The sequence below is a fragment of the Mastomys coucha genome, unplaced genomic scaffold, assembly GCF_008632895.1.
Source record: "Mastomys coucha isolate ucsf_1 unplaced genomic scaffold, UCSF_Mcou_1 pScaffold5, whole genome shotgun sequence".
Taxonomy (NCBI): Eukaryota; Metazoa; Chordata; class Mammalia; order Rodentia; family Muridae; genus Mastomys; species Mastomys coucha.
In genome coordinates, this window is record NW_022196911.1 from 7058887 (window position 1) to 7074444 (window position 15558).

General features: G+C 49.0%; 1 protein-coding gene across 9 annotated transcripts in view; it reads left to right on the forward strand.

Annotated features, from left to right (window-relative positions):
- The window catches only part of Synj2 (synaptojanin 2), a 98220-nt gene that overhangs the window by 7145 nt on the left and 75517 nt on the right, over nucleotides 1–15558 (forward strand). Inside the window, exon 1 of one of the 9 annotated variants that reach the window (XM_031355111.1) lies at nucleotides 8404–8422. The exons of 7 other annotated variants lie outside the window; for them this stretch is intronic. The gene's annotated coding sequence lies outside the window, so the exon portion shown is untranslated. Of the gene's footprint in view, nucleotides 1–8403; nucleotides 8423–12422; nucleotides 12442–15558 lie in introns of those variants that run through there. One more of the 9 variants, XM_031355107.1, reaches the window with a different exon arrangement.

A 15558-nucleotide genomic window follows, 5' to 3' on the forward strand; every position in this document is an offset into this window, starting at 1 on the left:
TGGAAAATGGGATTCTCTGGTGAGCACTGCCATGTCAGGGAGCAGACACTTTCTCCCCACCTCTGTGCACAGTATGCTACGCCTTCCAACCCCAGAGGATGATGGGCCTCTCTTCTGCTCTCTTGGACCCCATGCCCAGCATTCAGGCAAGCTCCTGTTTTGTCCTCAGATCACGTCTGCTTTAGGTGAAGCTATATATGTCCTGAGAACAGGGCCCCATCCTGGCAAGTCTTGGGGAGTCTCAGAGCCATATGTCCTCCCTGGTTCCATTTGTAGTAGATGCTCAGGCCCAGGAGGCATGGCTCTCTCATTGTCTTGTCGAGATTAAGATGAGGCCTCAGGGGCTAGAGAGATGGCTCAGAGGTTAAGAACACTGGTTTGCTCTGCCAGAAGACCCGAGTTCAATTCCCAGCAACCACATGGCTGCTCACAACTGTCTATAATTCCTATTCCGGGGGACCCAACACCCTCACCCAGACATAAATGCAGGCAAAACACCAAAGTACTAAATAAACAAACAAACAAATAGATTTCTTTTTAAAGATGAAGATCCAGATGGAGCGTGAGCCTGGCACCTAGCCAGCCAGCATCCCTCCATCCCATCAGGCCTGCCTTTGTCTGAGGGCAGAGTGGTGATGGTTTGGATTGTTGGAAGTCATCTTTACCCAGAAAAATAAAATTATGACCAACCCTCTTTCCCCCTTAGCAAGCCCCCTCTCTTGTCTGCTCTGCCTATCAATCAATAGCAGAGAAGGAGGTGGCTGCTCCATTTGGTAAATTGACCTTAGGGAGGTGGCTGACACATGGGACACCTGCTTTACTGTCTTGGTTGCCGCCTTCTGGTCAGCTACATGGTCTCAGATATCTTTTCTTCCTGAGAAGAAGCATATGTCCACCTGGAAGCAGATATCAGCGCTGTGGGTCCTTCAGAACAAGAAACTGCTTGCCTGGTTTCCCTCATCCGGAACTTGGTGCACATTTGTTAGGGAAAGTGATGGCTGTTGTGACCACAGAGACCAGGTCATGGGACAACTTAGCCTTTGGGGTTGGCTCCGGGCTCCTTCTCTGCTAGGCATAAACCACAAGACTGGTACAGTGTTCCAAAACCTTGATTCTCCATCTCCACCTCTTGGGGATCATAAAATGTAGAGTCTGTCTTAGTGGCAGGATATGTGTGTGTGTATGTGTGGGTTAATACACAGTGTTAATCTGTATTTCTCACCAAAGCTCAGGTGGTGCTGGTCCACAGACCACACTCTAAGTGGTGAGGCTTTACTTCATTGCTACCTTGAGAAAGGAGGCTTAATTAGAGCTGTGCCTCCCTATACCATTCTTTCCCTCAGGAAAGTTACTTAATCCTTCTACAGTTCAGAATCGTAATCGGGAAGCAAATGATTACAACAAACGTGCCCTCTCCTATAAGATCTCTCTCTCTCTCTCTGTCTCTGTCTCTGTCTCTGTCTCTGTCTCTCTCTCTCACACACACACACAGAGAGAGAGAGAGAGAGAGAAGAGAGAGAGAGAGAGAGAGAGAGAGAGAGAGAGAGTGCATGCCATTTGTGTGTGGGTACCTGAGGTCAAAAGAAGGCATTAGATCCTCTACAGATGGAGCTGCCAGATGCCCACTCTCTGGTAGGCCCAGCATCTCTCCAGCACCTCCTTTTAAAAAAAAATCTTCCAGGCTGGCGAGATGGCTCAGCGGTTAAGTGCACCGACTGCTCTTCCGAAGGTCCTGAGTTCGGATCCGAGCAACCACATGGTGGCTCACAACTGTCAATAATTCCTATTCCAGGGGACCCGTAGTGAGATTTGATGCCCTCTTCTGGTGTGTCTGAAGTCAGCTACAGTGTACTTATTTATAATGGAAAATAAATCTTTGGGGTGGGACCAACCGGAGTGAGCAGATAGTCCTAAAAGGTCAATTCCCAACAACCAGATGAAGGCTTAATCTGTACAGCTACAGCATGTACTCATATACATTTAAAAAAATTAAATAAAAAAATTTTCCACAGTCTCTCTGGGACACTCTTTCCTAAGCCACACAGTGGCTCCCAGCCCCTGGCAGAGCTTGCGGAGGTAGGCTTCTCTCATTGATGAGTTCTCTGTCCCTCCCTTCTTTCCTCTGTCCCTCCTGTGCCTTCTTTCCCTGCCACTGCTTCCCCTGAATGCTGTGTTTACTAGACAAGCGCTGTGGCCTGAGATCTACCCCCAAGCCCCAACTCCCACCCCACCACCGATGAGATTTTTAAGCCGCAGTGGAAGTGTGGTGTTCAGAGCTTACCGCTAAAAAGGTATCACACTGTATAAAACCAAATGTGAAATGAAGAACAGTCACCATCTTGCCTGTGCACAGATGGCCGAGTCACCCTGGGTTTCTGAGTGTGCATCTGACCTTGGTGACATCCTCTGTTCCAGGTTTCTGGTTAGCTTTGCTGTTGGGAAACCTAGGCTACTGAGAGTTGACTGGAAGATGCCTTCAAAGAGCAAGTAGGCTCAGAAGAAAGACTTTAGGGCGTTTGCCCAAGAAGGTGTGGGCTTTCGAGATGGCCCCATCACTTCTTGGGAATCCCAGACTGCTCATTAGTTCCTGGCTGTCTTCTCTCTCCTCAACAGTCTGAGGAACTTAAGGTATTGATGTCCATCTTGGACTCCCAGAAATTCCTAAGATCTGGTCCCAAAGTGTCCCGGAGTGAAAGGATAGTCATATCTGAGCTTCTTGGCATCCTCCAGGAGACATATGGACAGACAGACCCATGAGTGTGCAGGAGGTCAGATCAGAGTGGAAAGTGTTGATGTGCTAGTTTGGTTGCTAACTTGACACAATCTATAGGATGGCCTGAGAAGACAGTCTCAGTGAGAGATGGTTTAAATCAGTTTGACCTGTAGAGATGTCTGGGAGACTGGCAGAGTGTCTTAAGGTATGGGAGAGGCTCTTTATATACTGCTGGGTGGTGAAGAACTAGATCAGAAGGTTTGAAAATGTTTGGTAAGTGTCAAGTTTACCTCACAAAGGTACATTTATAAAGCCCAGCAGAGAGATAGGCTGGCAACACAGGGCAATGTGACAGAGGCCTGCATGACTTTTTGTTGCTACAATTAGAAACTATGACCAAGGCAGTTTATAGATTCTTTCTTGGGTTTATGGTCCCAGAGGGAGAGTCCACATTGACAGGGGAGGTGTGGTAACTGGTGTCTTGAGCAGGAAGTTGGTAGATTACATTTCCATTCACAAGCAGGGGGCAGGAAGCAGACAGGAAGTGGGGTGAGACTGTGAACCCTCAAAGCCCACTCCCAATGGTGTATGTCCTCCAGAAAGGCTCCGCCTCCTAAAAATTCCTTAGCCTTCCCAGACAGCACCAACAGCTGGAGGCCTAGTGCTCAAAGTCCTGAGGCACTCATTCAAACCACTCCAAGGCCTTAAACAGACTTGCATGAATGGATTGCTTTAGTTTATTTAAAAGGTACCCATTTGGTCTGGGGGTATGGGGTGGGGGGCAGTCTTGATTGATTATTTAGTAAGGTGATCTGAGTTCAGAACCCCAGTTCCCATGAAAAAAAACCTCAGGCCCCTCCATCTGCCTGGCTCTAGGAAGCAGAAACAGGATGATCCCGGATAGTCAATGGCCAGCCAGTCTAGCAGAAGCAGTTAGCTTCAGCTTCATTTACAGACTCTAACTCCAAGTAAGTTGGAAAGCAACTGAAAAGGATATTCAGTGTTGAACTCTGGCTTCCATACACATGCACATATGTAAACACATTTGCAACACTAATATGCTTGTGTAGTCCCCCCACCCCAACACAGAGGAGAGAGAGAGAGAAAGAGAGAAAGAGAGAGAGAGAGAGCACTGGGGAAAGGGTGGAAATTTGCTAAATAGGAATGCTGGTAACTACTGTGACATCTGATGGGACCCTTGCTGAGTATTCTGACCAGGCCTTGCTTGACACACAGACTTAGAAACATGGGTGTGCCTGCAGGCCGGGGCTTCAGCTTCTTACTCAGGGGAGTTCATGCAGGTGACTGCTCCTACAACCCATAATCTGATAACTAACTCCTCCCCCAACCTAAAACACTGTGCTCCCTAGGAGTGAGTCTCCCTATGGAAATCGTATGTGCTTGAACTCCAGGTTTCACGAAAGGGACATTAGTGTTATAAAAGTCAGCACATCTAAGGAAGTCCCAAATGTGACATGCTGTCCAGATGTTGTACTTCCCTTAATGATTTTTTTTTTCTGAGAAAGGGTTTCTCTGTATAGCCCTGGCTGTCCTGGAACTCAGTCTATAGACCAGGCTGGCCTCAAACTCAGATATCTGCCTGCCTCTGCCTCCCAACTGCTGGGATTAAAGGTGTGTGCCACCACCATCTGGCCTGATTTTTCTTGTCTAGTGGTTGCCAATCAAGATCTTTTATTAGAATCAATATTAAATTGTTAGCAGTTGACATTCTTCTACCATTTTGAGATTGCCAAAGGTCTTGGTTCATTTGCTGTTGCTATAACAAAATACCTAGTGATAACACATTTATAAAGGAAAGAGGTATTTATTTAGCTCAAAATTCTGGAGGTCCAAGCCTATGGTGAGTGGTAGATACTATCACATGGCAGGAAGTTGTGTGTGTGTGTGTGTGTGTGTGTGTGTGTGTGTGTGTGTCTGTGTATGTATGCATGTGTATGTGTGTGAGAGAGAGAGACACAGAGGTAGAGATGGAGACACAGAGAGACTGCGACCAAAATCTTCTGTCAGGAGAGGAAGGAGGAAGCCTAGGAGAGAATTCAAGCTTTCTCTTCCATACCAGTTCACTTCAGTGTTATTCACAAGGGGATCCGTCTGCACCCTCAGACCAGCATTAACCCCTTTGTGAAGTCACAAGAAGTGGCCTCCCACACAGCCAAATCTCTTAAAGTTTCCACCACTTGCCAGCACTGCCTCACTGGAAACAAGCTTCCAGCACATGCCTTGAGGGAACAAACTGGATCCAACCACAGTACCAGGGTTCAGGGCAAGACAGATGTCCTGTGCTCATACTGAAGGCGGGAAAGACTTTGCTGAGCCGCTGGCCAAGCCTAGCCATACAGACACTGAGTTATAGCCTTGTGTGAAATTAGAGACAGGGGCTTATTAAGTATTTTGAGAAACTCTGCTTTCAAAGCTTTAGAAGAAAATATAGGAGATGCTTTCCCCGTTTTATGGTGTGGAAAGACCTTTAAAGCAAAGTATAAAATTCAGAGGCCATAATAGAAAGTCAGGCGGATCTGAGAAATACTTTGTTGAAATATGTTGTACAGATAGAAAAATAGACAAACACCACGTGTGCATCTCTGAATTTTCCCACCTAGCTGGCAGGAGGATATAGCATGTCTGTCTCTTACCCAGGATCATGCCGATAGATTTGGCTATACAAAAGCTTCACACAGTACTGTATGAAAAGATGCCAGCGGTGTTAGAAGAACCTGGAACCTTTATCAACTCAATAAGGGCCAAAGAGCAATCTCCATGGCATTCGAGAATGCCTAGGGCTCAGGAAGGGCAGATGGGCAGTAGGGACTGGCAGGGGAATAATAAGTGATTCTCCAAAGCAGATGTACAGATGGCCAAAACAATGGTACAGGCGCAGCCAGCTCTGCCCGGCATGGCCATCTGAGTGTGAGCAGCCTTGCAGGGGTGAAGGCTGAGTCCCCTTCTCTGGCCTCACCCATCTTTGGCTGTCCTGTAAGTCACATGGAGGGTGACTGCCAGTCTACTTTACCCGTTGCCCTACCCACCTGGGCCTGCAGCTGTGCCTTCACACCTGCTCCCTCCCCACACAGCATGACCCCTCCCTCCCCTCCCCAGGACATTCGGTTCTTGCTTGGACATGCTCCCTGGGTGGGTCCTGAAGGCTTTTAGACAAGCCTAGACTGGTATTGCCTCTTTTAGGTTCAATTCAGAGTCTTGAGATGCAAGCCTAAGGCTGGGAGTATTAGGGCAGGACACAGGTGCTTGGGGTATAAGCTGCATCCTAGGTTCCTGGAGATGGCAGGAGGCCAGGAGGGGTCTGCAGCGTGTAGGGCTGGATGGGCTTTCCATCTAAAAAGGCCAGGATTGGGAAGGACGAAGCAGCTCCTCAGTTGGAATCTGTGACAGGCATCAGAGGCAAAATGGGTCCAATCCCCCCCCACACAATAGATGGGGCCCCAGAACCAAGGATTCCACTCATAGATGACACTAAACCCTGCTTGTCAAATATCCCCTTATCCCAAGGCCGTGCTGTAACGCACCCCTCAGTCCAGCGTTTCTTAGATCCTATTCATCTTTTGTTTATAAAACACACCGTATGTGTCACAGTAGGCCAATGTCCATGGGGGATGGAGTTTGGGAAAGTCTGCTCTGACATAATTTAGCAATCTAGGGACGCGCACCGACTCAGCCCAGAGGCCATCCTATTCAAGGAGAGTGTTAACTCAAGTCCCAGGGAGCCTTTGGCAAGTAGTTAGAGGAGGCAGTTTGAAACTGGAAGAGGTGGTGGTAACGGGTTAGCCCAGGATTTTTCCTGCCCTTTTGAGGAAATAGCAAGAGTATGTGCTGCTGTCAGTCAGAGCCTCTGTAAACAGACGGAAGCCTGTTCAGTTCAGCAGCTATCCATGGAGAAAGGGGTCAGAAGAGGCTCAAACATGTGCCCTGAAGCAGCATAGGTGGGGACGTGGATAGTGTATGTATGTCAGTGTCTTCATCTCTCCTGGTCATGGCGACAGCATGCCTTCCGAGATCCTGAATGCCGCTAGTAGTTGGTCTTCAAAGCATGTCCAGTGCAGATGAACATGTATATATTCCCGCTTCCCACTGTCCTGCTTTTGGATTCTGGGCTTGAATTAGCAGACAGACAGACTTCGTCTGAGAGGTTGTTTGGCTTGTTCCTCAGCCTTCTGGAGCTACAGCCTATCTTCCTCAAACCACCGCACGGTTGTCTCATCCTTCGAACTATTCCTTCAGCAGCGTGGACTCCTCCAAACTGACCTTTCCTCCGGGCTACTCTGCTTGGTCGACAGAAATGGGCTGGAGGCTTGTATAGGTCCTTGTCACTCACTGCTCTGCAGGAGTTTGCTCGGAGCTGGCACTTCTGGGGGGACACCCCTCGTGATCACACACACCATTCCCTCATCTTTTCCCATTCAGTCCCCATCCTAGGTGAAATCATTTTCAGAGCATGCTCTGCCACCTCTGCTAGTCTCTCATCTGTGACCTCATTCTGGCCAAGGCTGCCTGCCCTCTCACTTCACCCATAGATCTGTTTCCGGGGTGAAACCACTCCCACAATGCTCTGTTTCACCCTGTTCTCTGCCCCTTTCTACGTTCACCCCATCAGTGGTCTCATAGCCTACCATGGCCCACAATGCTCTGTTTCAGTCACCCTGTTCTCTGCCCCCTTCTACGTTCACCCCCATCAGTGGTCTCATAGCCTACCACGGCCCACAATGCTCTGTTTCAGTCACCCTGTTCTCTGCCCCCTTCTACATTCACCCCATCAGTGGTCTCATAGCCTACCACGGCCTAGGTACAGCAGCCCTTAACCTGACGCCGCCCCTCCCCTCCCTGCCTTGCCTGGACTCCTGCACACATGCAGACAACTGTCCTTGTCTGATGTCCCCAGCTGGGAACAAATCCAGATCTCCTCATCTCTGTGCACTCATGTTGCCCAATGTGGGGGAGAGGGCGGATGCCACCCATGATTTCTAGCACCATGGGGTAATTTGACTGTTTCTCATTTCAGTTTCTCAACTCACCTCTCTCACCTAATCAATATGCTTCCTGCTTCACAGAAAAAGTAATTAGGAGGAAACTTACCCCTGCTTGCCAACTCTGCCCTGAGTGCCCAATGGCTACCCCTTCCCCATCTCTTGGACTCTTGCTTCCACAGACTCAGCTTTCTCTCCTAAACAGGCCAACTCCCAACCTTACACCAAAGGCTGTTGAAAAGCTCACCTGACCCCGACCCCCCAGCTCATTTCCCGGGTACCCCTGTGAGTGGATGTTTGTCTACCGTACTGTCTTGTGTGCGCATGCGCATGCCGTGCTGGCTTCCCTCCTCTCTGGAAGACTACCCAGCCAGGTTACTGCACTTGCCACTCCTCTGAAATCTTTCATCAGGGCCCCAGGGATGTCCACGCTGTGGAATCTTCCACCGGGTTTATCTCCCAGGCGTTCACATCGGCTCCTCAAGCATTTTCCTTCCTTGGCCTCCAAACGCTTCATTATCCTTCTTGACTGTTTCACTCTGGCAGTGCCCAGCACCAAAGCTGGCATACAGAAGCAGCACAGAGGAGCTTGTGAACAGACCTGTGATCAGGGGCTGGGGCTCTCCCTGCGCTCAGGTTCTCTACTCCTTGCTACTGTCTCTCTCGCAGCTCAAGGCGGCCTGTGTGGATCACAGCCCGTGGTGTCTCAGGGGTGAGTGGGAGTGTTTTGTGCAGGCCCGAGGTGGGAGGGTACTTACCTGAGGAAGGGAGAAGAGGTGGGGAAGAACCCCAGAACCAGTTTGGCTGGTCTGTTCAGGACGAAATGACAGGCAAACTGGAAGAGTGGGGCAGGAGCAGAGAAGAAAGGCCATCGGGGACTCAGCAGCTGGTTGGGATCCACATGAAGTCTCTATATTGTGTGAAGGCTGACTGAAGGCTTGCTTCAGGAGGGTTCCCTCGGGAAGACTGGCTATCTCTAAGTGGACTAAGTGGTCTAGTCGTAGCGTGTTGCCCTAGAGAAGATCTTATGGCTGTGTGCACATGGAGAAAGGGGTATTGCCTGCTTCCTTCTTGTCCCTGTTGGACCCTTCTACTCTGTGTAAGGAGGCTGCAGCTGAGTTTCTTGTCCGGTCCTATTTTAGGTTGTTTGTTTGTTTGTTTTAAATGTACACATTACTTTCTCAGATTCCCTGACTCTGGCTAACCCTGCACTCTAGCTGTCTTGTAAGAAGCTGGTTAAAGCCTCTTGATTCAATCACTTCATCCAAGCTAATATATCTTCAAAGGGCTGGGCTGCAGTTGGGTAGAGAGCAGGGAGGGGTCCCCTGTCCACAGCCCGTTCCAACTATGGCTGTAGGAGACTCTGTTTTCTCCCCAGTGTCTCTGGGCTAAGATGTCAGCACAGCTGGTGAGAGGTTGAGCTTTTGCTTGCTTAGTTGATGCACTTTGATGTCCCTCTCCCCAGATCTCTTTGTGGCCTGGGCCTTTGGTGAGGGAGAGGCGGTGGAGAGGAGAAGAATGTGTCTGTGCAGCTGACTGTCTGGCCACTTGGCTTTTTTGCCTTGGCCTTCGCTTCTGTTTCAAAACAGATGTTTTGATTTCCACCGTGCTTAGCAACCTCCCCGAAGCCTCTCTGTGCCCCAGGGAAACCACTGGGGCACGTGAGAGTAAGAATAAGAAAGGCTTCAGCACCTGATAACTAGGGAAGGGACAGTCGCCACCGAACTCGGCACCCACCCATGAAGGAGACTTTGAACAGGGTCCATGTGTCCTCTTGAGACCCTGAAACCCAAGAAAGTGGCATCACATCATCCCCAGGAATGTGGTTTGAGTGGTCCTTCAGAATTGGGCTGACTGCCCCACTCATTTGACCGCTTATTTTTCTAACGTGTGGCAGGGCTTTGCTGGCAATTCCTTACGGGATATAATTGTGGAAAATATTACAGAAAAGAGTGGCTGCAGTTTGACTATGGAGCTTGCTTGGCTGCCTGCTTCCTAGGAACAAGAGTAGACTGGGCTGGTTCTTCTTTAAATGAGGGAAAAAAACCAGTTTTTTTTTATCAGAAGCCATGTTGGAAGACATAGACAGCATCTCTCAAGTTACCAAGTGAAACAGGACCACACATCAACACACAGATAAGTCATTTCAGAAAGAGCTTTTAACTCTAGCCCTACATATGTGGTGGGGCATGTATGTCCATGTATGAGCCCTTTTGCTGATGTGTCCTCCTGTCCCTCTGTCCTGTCCCTTTGGTGCCTCCATTCCCTGATTAGCTCCCATTATTCATGTCTGTACTGTCTCTGAGGCTGCAAGTTGATTGAGATGCCACTTTGCCATTTGGATGTCTCATGTTCTGCTCACAATACCAGAACCAGGTCGGCTCTTCAGTCAGGACTGTGAGCTCCACTCTCCGCCATCCTTCTCTATTTAGTACCTTCCTATCTATACTCCTGCACTGATGCCCTGGCTCCTCATTGCACTGAGAATTTGAAGCCACCAGGAGAGAATTTTCACCAACCAACCAACCAACCTGTCCATGCATACTGCCAGCTCACCTCTGGTCCTGCATACTGCCCCGCCCTCAAAATTCAGCAGTGGCTCTCATCTCCCTCAGAGTAAAACCCCAGGTCTTTTATAGCCAATAAGGCTGTGTGATGTGTGGCCTAGTCTTTTCCTCTATGAGCTTTCAGATACTTGAACCCCCTAGTCTGCTCCAGCAGGAGCTTTCGTAGAGTCTCCTTGAGGCCTGTAATGCTCCTCCTGTTCTATAGTGCTCCTCCTGTTCTATAGTGCTCCTCCTGTCCTATAGTGCTCCTCCTGTCCTCCTGTTGTGCTCCTTCTGTCCTCCTGTTGTGCTCCTCCTGTCCTCCTGTTGTGCTCCTCCTTCCTCCTGTAGTGCTCCTTTCTCCTGTAGTGCTCCACCTTCCTCCTGTAGTGCTCCACCTTCCTCTTGTAGTGCTCCTCCACTCTTGGTCATTTTCCTCACTTCCATCAGATCTGTATTCAGATGCTGCCTTTGTAGTAAAATATCTCAGACCACAATAAGATTTCACTCCATGCCTGCTCTTTGTCTCCCATTATCTGTTTATTCTTTCTCCACCTCTCCTGTCACTTTATCCATACTGTGCTTATTCAGCTTGTCCATCCATGTTGGCACTTGGTAGTCTCTACCCTTCTGCTGTGCCTGTGCGATGCCATAGCCTCCTCCTGGCTTTTACCTCCACCAGCTCTGCCAATACTCAACCATCCATCTCCCCAGGCTCCTTCCTGGCCACTGACAAGCACATGCCTTAGGTCCACTCTGGTGTGGACCATCTTTCTCTGGCTCACTGTCCTTTGGCCTAGATCTCACCAGACAAACCAGATAGAACTCAGACATGGGTTGGTTGAAGACTGGCACAAGGGCTCAAGTAGAGCCCTCAACAGACTGGTTGGTTATAGCCGGGTTGGGGAAACAGTGTTGCCATGTGGAGACACCTATAGGAGATTTGACAGAAGCGTGGAGAACAGGAACATCCCATCTGTTTTTGAGACATTAGGTGTGGAAAGGTGGACATTGTGATGGGCGGCCTGCAGATGTGTGCACTTTCCTCTTGTGCTGCTTAAAATAAAAGGAGGTTGGTAAGTCAACAGGCAACACTCACACTGTCCTGTTTCTTTTGAAAACTTTCAGCTTTGCAGACACTGGCTGACATACTGGCCTGTGGGTCACTGGCTGTAATTGTCAGTCTGACCCTACCTAGGGGAGGGTTGTTCTCAGCCACATATGGCCCCATTTGGTAGCTACATTCTTCACTAGCTATTAGGTACTGGAGTACATTTGAAAATTGATCTGTATGTTTGAGAGCAAACAGGCTTTCTTTTTCCACCAGCCCTTCTGGGAAAATGGAGTTGTTTGGGGGCAAGGAGGGTGTGTGGTGACTCTGGGCAAGACACTGGGAGGTAAGGCTTGCTTCTGTTTTCAGGCATTTTGCAACAAGGGCAGCTGGGGTGCTACACGGGAAGTGGGATGCATGGAGGTGGTATGGAGTCCGGAAAGATCGTGGAGAGCTATTCTCAGGGGAGGGGGTCCAGGCTTTAAAGGGATTGCCTATACATTGAAGTCCTAGGCTCCAATACCTCTGACCGAGATCCATGTTAGTCATCGTTGTGGCACTGTACCCAAGAGAGTCGGCTTAAAGTGAGGGGGTGTGATTTATTCTGGGCGCATACTTTTAGAGGTTCCAGCCTGTTATGAAATATACATTGCAGTATAATGCGGCGGGGGTAAGGGAGTACCTGGTGGGCCCCTGCCAAGATGTCCACCTAAGGAATCATGCCATGCTTGTGGGGGAACGGGAGTGAGGACCTGGTAGAGAAAAGGGGGCAGGAGACAGAGAAAGACAGAAAGACGGGACAGAGAAAGACAGAAAGAGGGAAAGAGAGGCTGAGTGGGAACATACAGGAACAGAGAGAGAAAGAGTGTATGAAGAAGTGGGGCTGGGGTATCGAGCAGTCCTTTCAGAAGATGCCTCACCTGGCAGAGGATGCCGATGCAAACTGTTGGGCAGAGCCTAGCGGAATTGTCTCTAAGCCAATGCATCCCACAATGGCTTGACTCTGTAGCTTTTATGCAGAACATCATAGAGGATCCTGCCTGTGGTGGAGCCCAGCTGCTCAACTCATAGTGTAACTGGCCAAGCAGAAATGAAGATGTTGTACAGAGACACTTCGGTCTCTCTGACTATCAGGTGACTGAAACTGGATTACAAAGAAATGGGAATTTCATGTTTGGAGGAGAAAACAGTCGTGGGAGGGGGGCAAGCATGGGTGCTGGGGACTTTTTCCCTGAAGGATATTTCATACAGTTCTAATAACTTGTCAGGCCACCTTACAGTAGGAGACAGAAGCCCAGACACTGATCTGTTGGTGGTAGGCGGGACCACACCTTTGGCCAGTATCGCTTAGATGTACGTATCCTTAACCCTCAATTTAAACTTTAATTTCACTTTAGGACCCCTAAAACAATATTAAGATGGATATTGGGGGGGGAACCACGAGATCTCTTTGTCCCTTTTCCCAATGTAACTATTAAAGAACCCTCCTTTCTATTTCCCATTATTAATTTGGCTCTTTTAACTAGATTATTAAGGATAGGTGACCAAACCTGACCTGAGGCTCAAGTGTGACCTCCAAGTTTGATAACCACAGCAGGACTTGATGGACTTAGGGTAGATGAAGTTCTGTTGGTGTGAGTTGAGCCCCTCATCCAGTGGAACTGCCGAAGTCATGTGACGGACATATTAGGACAGGAATGTGTAAGTAGACGACAGCCCTGTGAGGCAGAGAGTGGCTGAAGCTGCAAGTCAAGGAACATCCAAGACTGCTGGCACCAGCTGCCAAGAGCTGGAAGAGATGGGACCCCCACCCTCCACCCCCGCAAGACCCTGGACTCACCTTGACTTAGGGTTGTCCCCTCCGCTGTGAGCAGGTACTGGTTTGTTGTTTCAAGCCTCCAGTTTGTTTACTCTGTGATGGGGAGTCAGTGCTTTACACATAATGGTCCTATCCAGAGAGGTCAGCGCAGGTGTGAGTCTTCACAGCAGTCAGTCAGTGATAAAGCAGGTTTGATGAGGGAGTCAGTAACTCACAGGAATAGAACAGGAAGACAAGGCAGCTGGTTGGGTTTTGTTAGTTTAATAAATATTTGCAGAAGGCTGTTTGGGGTTGTGCTCGTTTAACTCACCTTCCCACCCTGTTAGACGTTGATCTACCAGGGCCATAGGTCAGTTTGGTTTCCACAGCTTCTCTGGGGGTCACCTTCCCATCCCCCTGAAGTGCGGACTAGACCATATCACTTTGTTGGACAGTTTCCTGTCATTTGCTCAGTCAGCTCAGGTTTGTTTACGTAGCTGAGTGAATGCACAAAGGCCTCTTTGTCTTATGGTGAACCAAGTAGAAGCCGGATGGTGTTTAGGGTCTGTGTGGAATGGAAGGCTTTCTCAAACTGCTGGAGTTGAAGTCCTTGTGGGCGTCAGGACTGTTTCATTGCATTCTCAGAGGGGAGCTGTTCTGTCGACTCCCTTGTCCTGTTCTTGGCTGCACCTAGAACCTGGAGGGTAATGGGTGCAGCCAGGGCTATTACAGTAGGCCTGGCCCCCACTTCTCCTGATGAGGCTGGGTACCACAGCTCCAGAGCAGGGGTCCGGCCTTTCCTGGAGAGTTCTTAGGCTCATGACAATACCCACTCTTTACCAGTGAGCTTTCTGGGTGAAGGATGATCCCCCCCACACACACACACACACCAACCTCCCCGTACACCTTTCCTGAATGTGGGACAGAGTCAGAAAAAATGTTCTCAAGCACATTGTGTCACCATGAGGTCCCTGAAGAGGTGTGACTATTGCTGTCTGAAGCGAAGGTATTCTAAAGAGAGGCTGGACCTACCCTTTCACTATCATTCGATAGAAACAGTAGGCCCAAGAAACTGGGATTTCCCCAGAACTATCAAGCTGGATGAAAGAAAAAGTTGAAGCCTGGTGCCAACCAGTGGAGCTTGTCTCTCAGAGATTTTCCCACAGTTCTGACAAAATGTCAGACCATCTGGCAGGACAGACCGGCACTGAGACAATGGTAGGCCATTGAAGGGTGGGACCGTACCTTGACCACTCAGATATGCAAACCCTCTTGCTCTGTTTGCACCTCACGTGGGATCCCTAAAATGAATCTGAGGGACCATTAGACCTCTTTGTTTGCCTTCCCAATGGTGGCCTCATTGAAGAAATTGTTTTTACTATTACTTATTTCTTGAATTGGCCAGTTAAGGACAGATGACTGAGCCTAGGTCATTAGGGCTGATCCTAAGAACTGGGGTAGCCGAGGGCCACATGCTAACCCTGAATCTCTACGTGTGAGATAGCTTATACCTTATTGGGAGTTATTGTAGGCAAATGACTCTGTAGGGCTGATTGGGATCAGACTGGGACCTTGATGTGGGGATGTCCCAGTGTCTGGGTAGCTCTTGAAAAATGGAGGAAGGAACCAGGAGAGGAGAAGAGAATGATCTGGGAAGACAATGGCAGAAGTTGGTGCTGCTGCTGCTGCTGCTGCTGGGTTCAAAGACAGGGAGGAGCTGAGAACTAAGAAAAGCCCCAAGACTGGCTCCACAAGCCTCATGAAGGAGGCATCCTGCAGAACCTTCATTTTAGTAGTGACTCCCAATGTGAGATGCTCATATTCAGCTTTGCAAAGTCATTTTAAGCCACTACTATGGTCATGTGATAGAGCTGTGTTGAAGGGCATAAAGGACAGATGGGATTAAAGGTCCAAGCCTGGGTTCTGGTCGTCCCGATAAACTAGGCCACCTCTCCTCATGGCAGCAATCACAGAGACTGGAGACCAGCCATAGTGAGAAACGGGTTGTGCTCGAGGAGGGCGTATTCAGAGAGTTAAACACCTGTCATTTTTAAAGATAATGAACGACACCAAGCAGGAGACCGTGAGCTAAGCAGCAATAATCCCTGTGGGAATAATTTACTCAGCTGTGCACTGCGTCTAATAAGCACAGGCAGCCTTCTCTGGGCTGTCCTATTTTGCTCTGCGCCCACTCCACTCCCCGCCCCATCACAAAGTCAGGTGGCCTATTTGACCCAGGAAAGAGACTTTGGAAGCATGCTTGGGTCTGGAGAGAGCAGACCATAACCCAACTCCAGAGACTTTTTTTTTTTTTTTTTTTTTTTTTTTTTTAAATATTACCCATACCCAGGCAAGTGGTACAACCAAGAAACTACCAACATGACCACTCTGTTATTGGGGGAAGGTTTTCATTGTCAATAAGAGATAGAACATACCCAGTGGCATCTGGAAGA